The sequence below is a fragment of the Apteryx rowi genome, unplaced genomic scaffold (assembly GCF_003343035.1).
Source record: "Apteryx rowi isolate R43461 unplaced genomic scaffold, aptRow1 scaffold_68, whole genome shotgun sequence".
NCBI lineage: Eukaryota > Metazoa > Chordata > Aves > Apterygiformes > Apterygidae > Apteryx > Apteryx rowi.
In genome coordinates, this window is record NW_020450960.1 from 2,645,598 (window position 1) to 2,658,144 (window position 12,547).

A 12,547-nucleotide genomic window follows, 5' to 3' on the forward strand; every position below is an offset into this window, starting at 1 on the left:
CGTCAGCCCGAGCCCTGACAAGCATAAGCAGCCCTTTGTTTTCCTTTTTATTTGCACACAAGCACTGAAGGTCATCGGAGCGCCGCAGCCGAGCGGTGACAGGCGGCGAAACGGGGTGAGAGTGCGCCTTAGCGGAGAAGTTTCCCCGCGTGAGCCCTTCTCCTTGGCTCTGCCCGGCGCCGGCGCCGGCTCCGGCCGCGCTGGGCTCCCGCGGGGCGCCTGCCGTCGGAGGGGTGCTGCGGGGAAAGTTGCTGGAGCTAGGCCTTCCTTCGCGAGCAGGAGTGACCTTGAAATACCGCTGCTCCGAGTTTCGAGAATGAAGGACAAAGTTTGTTTGTGGCACTTCGAGCTGGAGGAAAAAAAAAAAAAGAAAGAATCAAAGTTGAAAAACGAAGCTGGCCCCCAGGGCCGAGGGCATCGAGGACAAAAAGAATAGTTGGTAGATCGAAATTAAAGTTAGTTGGCGGTAAGGAGTCAAATCACATTGCAGGCGTTCTTTCTCCTCCACTCATACTGAAAGATGCTAAACGTTGCTATTACAGTCCTTGCGTTGTCATGGGGGAACTGTGTGACATAGATTGAGTATTCTCAATCCTACTCTTGCCTCTCTTTTTTTTTTTTCCGATTGTTAATTATTGACCTTAAAAGTACTGTTTTGGAAACTAGAAATAATTATGTTGTGCAACGTTTTTTGAGAAATAAAGAAGTGGGCCCTTGCTCATTTCTCTGCATCTTAAGAGAATCTGCACATTGATGTTAACTGCTAACAAAGGACTATATCTTGGGTTTAAACTTCAACCTGAAAGGCCTTTGAATTGTTACAGTCTTTAAGTATTATTTTGGATATATTCATTTAAATTAAGACTGGTGAGTAATATCACCTGTTCTCAGTCAAAGCTTCTTCAATTTCCTGTGGCTTTTGGTTTGTAATACTGGTTTCAAATCTGAGAAGGAGGCAGAATAAGGAACATGTCACCAAGAGTCATCTATTAATAATGGGTGGCTGTTACAGCATGTTAGTGAAACAGCAGTAACTTCTGTAGCAGGCTGTCAGCTGGAATCAGTGAATTTTACTGTCGACATGAAGGTCATTGTTAGCATCTTTAAGCAAAAGTGAGATGTTACCTATTACAGACACTTTAAAATTTTCCTTCAGATCAGGATACATCCAGCTGCTATAGGCTTTTGAAGTGTGGCAAAAGGCAGGGAAATGTGCAGCTACTTTAAGATAAAATAAGAAATCCTGTGGAAGTCTTTATTGTACCCAGTGTTTATCGTATTTCATTTCTTAAATTTGCAAGGGGTTATAGCTGTGTAAGAATAGGTCCTTCTTGATCTTTCTAGGTCAAGAGCAGCAGGAAAAATATAAAACTTTTAGTAGCACTGTAAAGGGATTTATTTACAAATGACACCAGTTCCTGACTTTTTCTTCTGGCACTGCAGGGGGAAAGAAACATGCTTGTAACCCATTCTGCTCTGCTCCCTGAAGTGAGGTGTGTGTTCCCGGTGCCCCGGAGGTCCCCTTGGCTTTCGTAGTAGTTTAACATGCTAGAAGTGCAGGCTTAGAAAACAGACTCTTATTTTTGTTTGAGGGACTGCTGTGTGCTTATTTTCTTGTATTTGCTTAACTGGCAGTACACATAATGGAGGTTTAAAGGACAAGTTTATCGTGAGAAATTGCTGTCCCTGGGTTGAAAGCCTTGGTGACTGGGGGAGGGGAGGAGGATGTATGTATGCCTCTGTCTAATGGTGGTGATGCCCGCAAGAGGTCACCTTTCAAGCCAGTGCCTTTTTTTTTTTTTCTTTTTTTTCTTTTTTTTTTAATCAGACTAGGATCTTGCATTTATATAATGTAGCATGGCATCTGTATTTTAATAGTGTGGTCACATGAAGCAGTTTCTTAATTTCAGAGCTTAGTGGTCTGCCCTGGAAGCAAGTGAATTAAATTTGTATGGTTGCTAACTTAAACTGTCTTTAATTATTATAATGTTTTAATTTAAAAAAAATAGTTTATGCTTCAGAGAGACAAAAATATAGCAACGGTAATAAGGGCACTGATTGCAAGATCACACTTCAGGATACCTGCCAATTCTTCCAGGAGATCCAGAAAGTTTTTTAGTTTTGTTCTCTAAAACTAAGAATTTCTACATACTGGGGTCTCTTGTTTGGGGGATTTTCTTCTGTTGTCTATTCATAGCTTGCTTTCCTATTTGGTCACTTCCTGATAAATCAAAATGGGTTACTTCCATTTGTCTTTTTCATTCACCGAAGAAGATGTATAGATTTGTGTGTTTATAGTAAAGGATCATAAAAAGCAGAAATGGAGAAAGACCTGATTAGACCATCCTGTCTGCCTATTCAGCAGTATAAGTTTTGCTTCATTTAAGTAAGGTCTGATCTTAAGGGGCGAAAGGCTTGTGGATTGTTTCTGTTAAAATATTTTGAACTTAATTTTTGCAAGGCCTTATTTGCTAATTGACTGATAAAAGTGAGTAAAGAGGAAAATAGGAATGTTGAATATTCAAATAATCCCTATACAAAAATAACCTTGCAGCCCTCAAATGCATCTTTTATAAAATCTAAGCCATATATTTATCTTATTTCTCTGAATACCAGGGTTTTCAGAAGATATGACGATTATAGATTGTCACAGCCTTTCTCTTTGCTTTCAAATTATCACAAGTTCTTGTGAATAACTCTTGTTTGCCATTCATGGTTTTCTAAGTTGTTTCTGCTGCTGTTTTGGTGTGGTTTAAAATGGCTTTTTTTTCTGCCTTTCCAACTCTAGCAGAATGGTGGTTGAGCCTAAAAATGCAACAGAAGAGCAAAGAAACATGCAACACTTGGGACTGCATTAAAATTAAAGCTTAACTTTGCCCAAAATGTGCTGCAGCATCTATGTGTTAGTGCAGTATCGTGTGAGTACTGTCTGATCCAAGTGCTGACTGGTTCCTGGTTTAACTAGGAGGTTAATCGCAATCACCCARTTCAGTTCGTTCAGCCAGGTAAATTATTTGGCTTTCAAAAGACTAAGAAAATAGGGCATTCATAGGCCTTTTTTATGCAGAAAACTCTTAATTTCATGCAGAATTATTTATAAATAACTCAAAACATATAAAGACTAACRTTAAAAAATTCCCGAACTGTGAACCTGTGTATTGCATGATCAGAACTCCTGCCCAGAATACAAAACAAAAGAAGAAAGAGACAGATGAAACCAAACACTAAACCAGAGCCCTGTTACACGTGATGCTGCTAAATTTAAGCTTTTGTGAGCTGTTGGGGACAGCAGAGTCCAAGGTGGTCTCTTAAATGAGTGCCTTGGTATTAATAGGTACTGAATAGATAGCACAAAAGCCTAAAACTGTCACTGGATTTTGAAATATTTCAAGTGCTTTCTGAATAAATAGAGTCCGTTAAGGCTGTGGTTAAGGGAAGTGAATAAAATGTATGTATACCAGCACTGGGAAATACTTTGTGAGATGTGTAGCTTGTAATTTCTTTTAAATTTTATGAAGCTGCAATATATAGCATCAATTTTATGCTAGGTTTCTTGAAATCAAGGTTTAGAAGATGAAGTACACAATATGCAGTTTTGTTTTCAGTATGTCCCAACTATTTTATGGTGTGAAGTAGACTTGACTAACTTAAACACTCTTAAGTAAAGAGTTTTTCCATTTCTCCTGGATGTTTAATTTAGGAGCCAGAGAGTTGGCAGGATTCATCTTAGATACTTGTTGTTATTTGTCTGGGAATTTTTTTCTTCATCTACTTCTTACTTTGTATGCTTACCTGCCAAAATTGTACTGCAAGGGGAAACCGTTTAATAATGTTTAACTGTTGAAAAACCAAATACAGCCCCTTACGCTCTTTGATTCATAGAAAGGAAATTAAAATAACCAGTACAAACAGTGATTCAGATTATTTTGTTTGCTTTATTTTTTTAAAAAAAATCTAATCGGGTGTTATCTTTTGTGTTGTTTTAATCTTTGCAGCCTCGTTCTTGGCCTGGTGCCGCACTGTGAAGAGGTCAATACTTGATTCTATAGCATCTTTTTTTGGCATCATACCATACTTCTGGTGGGTTTCTGGTTAGGCCTCTAGTGTGTTTTATGTGCACTCTCAAAACCTTGCTGAGAATTAAAAATAGACTATATCTATGCTCAGTCATTCTGTGTGCAAATTCATGTGGAATGCTACTGGATGGAGGGCTTTCAACAGTGCTACTAGGTACTTGGAGCATTTCAGATAGAAACTTAATGTTTCTGTAAAGGCAGGTATTAGTTCTGTTTGTTTTTGGTTTTGTTTTTTTTCTTTCTCCTGAAAGAATGAAGCCAACTGACAATAACCTGCCCGAGATTGCACAGTGTGCTCTTGTCTGAAATAGCAATTGCCTTTAACTGCTAGGTAGCACTGTCTTATGTATTAAGGTATGAAACTTAACACAGTCTATCTTAGTGGCTTTGTGTGTGTTCAAATAGAACGTCTTTGCTGTGCATTGCCTTGTGCTCTAGTATGTTCTTTCTTTTTGTAAGTAACTGAAACAGTTTTGGAGACATAGTTCTTGTTCCTGCAGAGCATGTGTCTACCAGTGAGGCCATTGCTAGCTTGGTGTCCAGCAAAAGGACTGGCTTGTTTGCAATTTTATGCATGTCTTTGCAAGATCAGCACTGTCATTTCGTAACAAACTCAGCATCAGAAACRTTAAATGGCTAAATTCTGCTTTGCATGAACGTTCTCTCCTGTGTGAAATCAGGGTGGCTGCTCTAACCTTGCTTGCCACCTCCACTGCAGGGCAGACGGGAACAGCTCCACTGGCTCAGGCCCCACGTCCTGCCTCTTCCTGCTGAGTGGGTAGAGGAGAGGCACCTCCAGCCCCAGAGAGCCGAAACTGAGCTGCTGCAGTGTCCGAACCTGGGAGAAGGGAGGAGCAGAATTTCTGCTGTGGGTACCGGGGTGGAGAGGGGGTGAGTAGGAGGCATATCTCTGTGTGTATGTGATCCTGCAAAATGTTGAAATACTGTTAACAGCAGATCACCAGTGGGAGTGTCTCGGAACAGATCTGGGCCTGCTAGCTGCTGAAATGGAGCCTCATTGGTTTAATGAGTTGTGTATCTTATTGGAAGCAGTAATCCAGACCTCTCTTTCTGTCTCTGAAGCTGATTTGGGCTTAAATCAAATGCTGTGGCTCACATGAATGAAAATAGAAGTAATGCATTAGCAGTATTAGGGAGCTAATGTTCAAACAGTGCTTTGAAGATAAAATATATACTGCTAAATATTCATAGAAGAAAGGGCTAATAGGGGCCTGAAGAGGTCATCTCACTTATTTTTCTTCCCTAGGGCAAGATCAGCTCAATTCTAAACCCTTTCTGACATGTGTAACCTTCTCTCTAAAAAGCTTTAACAGTAAGTACTCAGCATCCTCCGTAGCCAACTTATTCCAGCATTTAACTATCCCAACCATTATGTTCAGTTTGAATTATACTGAACAAGAGAAATCTACATAAATTTCTCTGCATGGAGTGATTCTCCCATGAGCTAAAATAACATAATTATGGTGCAAGCTATATGTTTAGAGGAGCATGTGTATGTAATATCACAAGAGGGAAGGATTAAAAAATAGAGGAATTGCAGAAGTTTCTCATGATGTTCCATTGGAAGGAAACACTTGTATTTTGAATTATGTTGGTTTTACAGGTTTTGCACGTTTTTTGTGAACTTCTTGAATTTCTTTTTAAAAAGCTGAAAGGGTATGTTTTTGTCAAGAGCAGGACTTCAAACTTTTATAAGTTTGTGAGGGTGACTTTTCTCCACTACCCAAAACGCTGCCTTGGATTTTATAGCACTCTTTTGTAGAAGTGGAAACTGGAGTTCCCTTATCATTTGGATAAATGACTATAGCATTACACATGAGGAAAGGTCTAAGATTTTTGATTCTGGCTTATAGTCTGATTATAATTTTAATCATAATTTATTTCTTTTATATAATGATAAAAATTTTATGCTTTAATAATAGCATTATTACTGCTGTGACATGCTAAAATAATTGTGCTATATGTGCAATGCTATGGCTTATGTACCCAATTATTTTTTATCTTTAATATTGTACACATAGCAATGGTGATGTGGAGCTATACCACTTCATCTGTGACTGGAGTTTAAGGGTTGTGGACCCCACGTCTATCCTAAGCATCTATCTATCCATCTAAACATCTCTCCTTGGTGGAAGTGTCTAAATAAATTTTCACCTTACAGCTTGATGTAAAATTAGAGTTTATTAGTATTTGCAAAGGAAAAAAATCTTACTTTCTTGAAAGATGTCTTCAAATTTGCATGATGTGGATGTATTTTGAAAAGCTAGTTCTAGGACAGTCCTATATAGGAATTTGCCATCATAGGTGTTACGCTAAGATTATCTGCAAGATGTCTATGTAAAATGCAGCAATTTTGCAAGTTGCTTGACTACTTCAGTCAAGCGGTCGGATAAAGTTGTTTAGCATCTGTATCATAGGGACCACTGGGGGCAAAAAAACCCAGGGTGGGAACCTGCACGGGAATCCTGAGGAGACAGGGCAAAACGGTCCTGAGCTGGAGTTCAGAGGCTGCTTGAGCCAGTTGGGATGAACAAGGAGAATGGTTTTGGGAAAAACGGGTCCTGATCCTTTTGCCCATGCACCCAGGCAGATCCTGGTGCTGCCGCAGGGGAGCAGACGGGTTGCTTCCTTTTGCTGACCATGCTGTATTTTGCCCATTCCAAGTATTCATCAAATACATTGGGTTCGTGGTGAAGTTTACTTCCTGTTGTTGTTTGAGCTATGAGCAAGCTTGTGTGCGTATGCTATAAAGAGTAAAACTATGCTTGCGCTGCTGTATTTTGATCGCTAAAACTTAAGTATATTGATGTGTAAACTGTTCTATTCCGAAGTAGTATTGCAGGTTTTTATTAGATTCCTGTTTCATTTTTATTATGATGAGGCATATCGGTTTTTGTTCAGATGGGTTCTTGTTTCCAAAAAAAGTTATATAAAACTCTCCAAATGTGGTTTTCCCCTCTCCCTGCCTTATTTGCGAAATGTTTTATAGGCAAAACTTTTTTTTTGGTGCTATGTTGGCATATCAAAACTGGAAATAAGTCTCAACTGACTGTGTACATTGAAATGATTCCTCTGTTTGGAAAGCATTTGGCATGTGTTACAAAGAGAGCATATGCCAGTGTGATTCCTTAGCAGTCCGAGTCCCATGTGCATGTTCTCATGGAGTCATTCGCAACCTTAAGACCCTTCCATGTCGTAGCCCCCGGATCCTTATGTGCTACAGCTTGTGTCTGTTCTTTTGTTCTGAGCAGGCCAGACACAAATCTCATTAGTGGTTCTTCAGTCTTTCGTGGTGCTTTGTTCCGTGCTGTATCAACCTCTTCATTTATTTATTTTAAACCTCCATAGCGAGATTTCACACTTACTTTGTTCCGCTGTTGCTGTTGGTAGCAGCTACCGCTCCTGCATCAGGCTAGACGTGTGCRCCGTGGAGACGAGGTTTGTGTACAGTTTTGATGGGACTTGTCGACTTGCAGTGCACCTAGCATAGCTAGAAAGCTTTCTTCAGAGGCCGATAGGGTAGTTGTGTGCTCATTTAAGATTATATTCCCAGGGGTCATGTGAAGCCCTTGCTTACATGTTCTCTCTATGCTCTGTCAGGAGGATAAATTCCCTAGGCCAGTCTAAATAGCTCTTACCACTTTCATAAGCAAAGCTAAAGCTTTGATGAATAGGAAGTGCAGAAAATGGTTAAAAATAATAGTCCATAGTATCAGTTTGGAAGAAGTAATTTCTATTTGCAAAGCCAACTCTATTGCCAACGTGAGCTAGAAGTTTCTGAATTGCATTATTGGTTTTACATAATTAACACTTTACATAATTGTGCAGGCAAGGCCTGAATATTAAGGTAGAAGAAGAAACCATTGATATCAGCGACAATTAATAAGTGTTTTTCATTCTCCCCACCCACCCCACCCCCCAAACAAGTAAAAGAGAATAATTCTTGCCTGTAGTTCTGGCACCTTTGTGTTTCCAACTGTGCTGTGAACCTATGCTGTTTCTGCTCTGTCTAGAGAGGAATGAAAGCAGGGTCAGCTGCAAATATGAAAACGTGTTTTCTTAGGTAGATCTCAAAACAAAGAGAATGTGCAGCAAGTTAAGGCATGGTATCTTTGGGGAAGCAGTTTTTAGACCATTAGCATGACTTCTAAAAGGTTTGTTTCAAAATAAGACCATACAGGGCATAATGTCACGCAGAACAAGTGCTGTTGATCTGCAGCTCGGAAACAAGCTTTCAGGATGGCTAAAACGTTGTGATTGTTGCTGAGACCATAGATGATTGTCTTAGTCCGTTCCAAACTCAGTTTATATTCCACATTTGATATTCTGCTGCTCCCTCAAGACAGTACTGCAAATTGCTCTAATTGAGATAATTAGAGCAGTATCTGGCAAAGGGTACTGGTATGTGACTTTCTCTCCTATGGAGAAGACTCCTCCTTTGCTAAGTATTTGAAGAAACATGTTACTAAATTCGTATTAAACTACACATATTCTTCTTGTGAAACTAGTTCTTGGTTGCTAGATTGTTCCTTCTGATTCTGGCAGGATCAGGTGTCTGGCGCTTATTACTACACAGAGCTCATTCTTTAGATATGCAAGTGTGGCTCTGCACATTTTACTTTTAAATCAAGGGACAGACTCTCAACAACTGAAGCGTTCTGTTTTGGGAGTTAGTGCTTCAGACTAAAAGTATCATAGGATGCCAAAATTAGTTTTTTTCTAAGTAGTCATTTTTCAGCTCTACAGATCTATTTTTAATTCTTCAGACTTCCAGATTTTTTTTCTAGGTGCTATGGCATTCTTTTAATTGTCTGCTATTAAATATGGTTTATTTAAAAAAAAAAAGTACACAGTCACTGCATTATTTGTTTTTCCTTTTCTGTCACTTCCTAATAATTAGATTTCTTGTGAGTTCTGTGGGGTACTAGATCTTGTAAAACTGAGAGCATCTTGAGAAAGAGGGATTTGGGGTGGTTCTTCTAAACATTTTTCAGCAGGAGGTGGTAATTCTGTACTTCAACGATGGTAGAATCTGCCGGGGGGTGGGAGGGAAGGGAACTGTGTTTTTGCAACRGCTGTGTTCAAAAATATTTGTGTTATCCTTATTTGTAACTATAATCTAAGGATATTGAGGCGAAACATTTTGTTTAAGCTTTTGTCTCATTTCTTCTTAGCCTCCATCTTACTTCACATTCATCCCTCTTTTTAAGAAAACTGGATGGAATATGCTGCTACCTCTGTGTAATATAACACTGGAAAAGAAATAAAAAGGTCTTTCCCATGGTGTAAGTCATGGGAATCTGACTGTACTATGTGCAGAGAGCCTGACATTGCTGGTATTAGCAGAGGTCTGTGATGCTTGATGGTGTTGCTCAGTTGGAGCCTTTTACATGGAGAGCCTCAAGGCTTTTCAGCACTTCCTTCTGGCATTTGCAGTTTGCATATATCCCTTCAAATATTTGGATAAATTTCTTGTAGATCTGCTCTCCACCCAGCTGACTTTGGTTGATTTATTGGTAAAGGCCAGCTTGGGAGTAATTTCAAGCAGGCACACGAGAAGCRGGGTGATGCAAGGTGCCCCGTGCTGGCAGGGAGGTTAGTCTCCGGCTCGCTGTCCCTGCTGGGCTCGCTCGGCGCGTGGCGGAGGGGCTGCGTAGCAAGCTGCTCGTGCTGCCCGTTGCTGTTTCCCTGCTTCTGGCGGGCCGGTCCTGGCTGCTGGTTTTCTAGCTGAAAAACTCCAGTTACTGGCTCCAGGTGGAATTTCAGGATCAGAGATCTGGGTTTTATTTGTGGTTATGCTGTGGCTTGTATTTTCAATAGCAGCTTCTTGCTTGAGTGTGCAGGCTTTAGGCATCCAGGATGAGACAGCTTCATGTAACCACTTCCCATGGCACTAAAGAAGGAGCCCAAGCTAGGATCTACTTAAAAAGTCACGGTTGCGTYATCATGCTTGTTTTCTGCTCCTGTAAATTGAAGTTTGTTAGTCTTTGTCAGCTGCCACAGGATTTTGTAAGTTTAATGTTTGTAAAAGGTGTTGCACTCCAGCAAGCAGAAAAGCTCTAATTGCAAAGTTTTGATGTCTTAATTCTTGAGATGCACTTGCTAATCTATTCTGTAATCACCTCAAGGCATTTTATACATAGGCTTCAGCTTTTTGGCCTTCAGTTTCTTTTTCGCCTAGTCTGGAAATGGAAGGTTTGCCTCTGTGGAGCATATATCCAGGCTCTGTGGACTGGATTGGCTGTTGCAAAACAGGTGCATCCCAGCTCTCTCTTAGGCCCTCATTTCTTACTGTGTTTCCTCTGTGTGTATCCCCCCCCCCCCMATTTCATCTGATTCCAGTAATGTGTCCATGCTGTGAGTTAATGTGTTTTGTGTGTGAACCTCATAATCTAGATTTTTCTGCGGTAGCTTCCCTGAACAGTCTAGCTTTCAGGTTGCTGTGATTTGAGTTCAGTTTAGCACCTCAGCTTTCTTTTGATGGCAACATCAGGGCTTGGTGAGAAGACAGCTTTTGTTTAAGTGTTGTTCAGAGCAGAAGCACGTCAAGCTTGTTAGGTGCTTGCCCAGCTGCTCTTTGGAGAGTGTGTTACACTGGAATCGGCAAGTTCTCTCTTGGTTGTGGTTATGTTGTGTAGTAGCCAGCTGACACAGGAGATCATTTTTATTTTATTTAGGAATAAGACGGTGACAGAGTAGCTAGTTTGTTGTTAAAACTTCTGAGAGATTGTGCCCTACRTTGCATGAATGCAATATCGTGACTACGGGATCCTCAGAACACCTCTTCTGCACTGATTCACTGAGGAAATCTTTAGAGGAGGAAGGTCAAGGCATAATGAAGTTTTAAAATTTCCCTGCAAACAGCGCATGTCAAAAAAAGACAAACATGTTTAGACACTGATAGTGTGAAATCAGAGGAACTGTGCTGTTAGCTTTGGTCTTATCTCGGTTTGCATGCTTTGGTATTTACTCTGCTGGCACTAAATCTGACGTGAGGCATTCTTAAAATGAGAGAAAGCAGTTTCCCCTTGGGTGAAGGAACTTACCTAATTTTGCAGGCATGGTTTAATTATTCAAGTTTGTCTCATATAGCCAACRCTGTAGATTTGCATGTAGCCTTGCAATCTTGCTATAACTTTTGCAGACACCTTCAAAGTCATTTATGTATCTATATATAGTCTAATGTGAACAAATTATTGTAGTAATGTTTTGAGTAGTCTTAACCTGCTAAGCTTTTATTTCAGAGTTTATAGTGATTTCCTTCTATGTAACTTTACAGAAAATCAGCCTGTTGGTGACTGTTGTTTCTGCTCTTACTGGAGATTAATAATTATTAGCTTTATACTGTTCTTTCTACAGTTTTACTATCAATGATCCTAAACAGCTGCTTAAAGTTGCAATTGTCCCTTGAGTCAAGCATCAGGCTATTCATTTTGCTTTCTGAAATCAGTCCTTAATTTGAAGATGGGAATTTTTTGTTTTGAATGAGAGGACTTTTTAAATTATAGGTAATTAGAGTAAACCATTTCTAGCTCTTTTAGAAATGTGGATTACTACCATAGAGGCATATATGTAATGCAAGAAACTTGTTTTTTCATGCAGTGCGGGGTGAAGCTGTGGTGATGCTGTAGTTTTCTTCTCCTTTTTCTCCTCCCCCCCCCCCCCAATTAATTCTTGGAGTTATGTAGAGCATTGTATTCTAGTATAACAGATAAGTGAATTGAATGCAAGTTACTTTTATTTTTAGATAGAGCCTTAAAAAATGATCTAGCCTGTCTTCAGAGTCAGTTGCATCTCCAGTTGGGGAAAAGACCCTCTCTAGTGTTAGAGGTGTTGGCATGCAGTCCTTGTTACATAAAATAACATTGCCGGTACAGAGCAGATTTCAAGGATTAGCTTTCATTTATGTGCCTAAACTATTTTTTATCTACATTTGAGAATGCAGATCAAGGGGGAAACTACCAAATCCTAATTTAAAATTTTCATTAGAATATTTATCTAGCTGTATTTTCTTATAAATACTTGAAATATCTTAGTTTGTAGGTGGATAGTATTGTAATGTAAATACTTGGTGCCTCTTCAACACAGTAACTTGTCAGTCTCTTATTTCCATAGGTTTCTTGCCTTGAGTACTTCTTGTCTTGAACTCTTGCTTTGAGACTGGCAGTTTGATCTTCTAACCTCCTTTTAGACATCTTCTGTCAAAATTCCCTTTGACTCTTCCCACACCTCCTGTATCCCCTTCCCAGGCTGATTAAAGAAAAATACAGCTGTTCATAGTCTGATTTGGAAAGTGTAGGTTGCAGAAAGTACTGAAGCAGTTTTGACCAACATTCATCTCTTTGACCTATTAATAAGACTTTGTGGAACATCACTGCTTTGGAATAGTAAGTTTTGAAATTACTGGCAATTGGAGCCACTGCCTCTAATCAATATTTTGATCCATGTCG

At 39.7% G+C, this 12,547-nt stretch overlaps 1 protein-coding gene across 6 annotated transcripts in view; it reads left to right on the plus strand.

Annotated features, from left to right (window-relative positions):
* The window catches only part of NFYC (nuclear transcription factor Y subunit gamma), a 39,507-nt gene that overhangs the window by 5,475 nt on the left and 21,485 nt on the right, over nt 1-12,547 (plus strand). Inside the window, exons 1-4 of one of the 6 annotated variants that reach the window (XM_026085953.1) lie at nt 393-466; nt 2,789-3,005; nt 3,996-4,080; nt 4,795-4,967. The exons of 3 other annotated variants lie outside the window; for them this stretch is intronic. The gene's annotated coding sequence lies outside the window, so the exon portion shown is untranslated. Of the gene's footprint in view, nt 1-302; nt 467-2,788; nt 3,006-3,995; nt 4,081-4,794; nt 4,968-5,343; nt 5,410-12,547 lie in introns of those variants that run through there. 2 more of the 6 variants (XM_026085958.1, XM_026085954.1) reach the window with 2 other exon arrangements.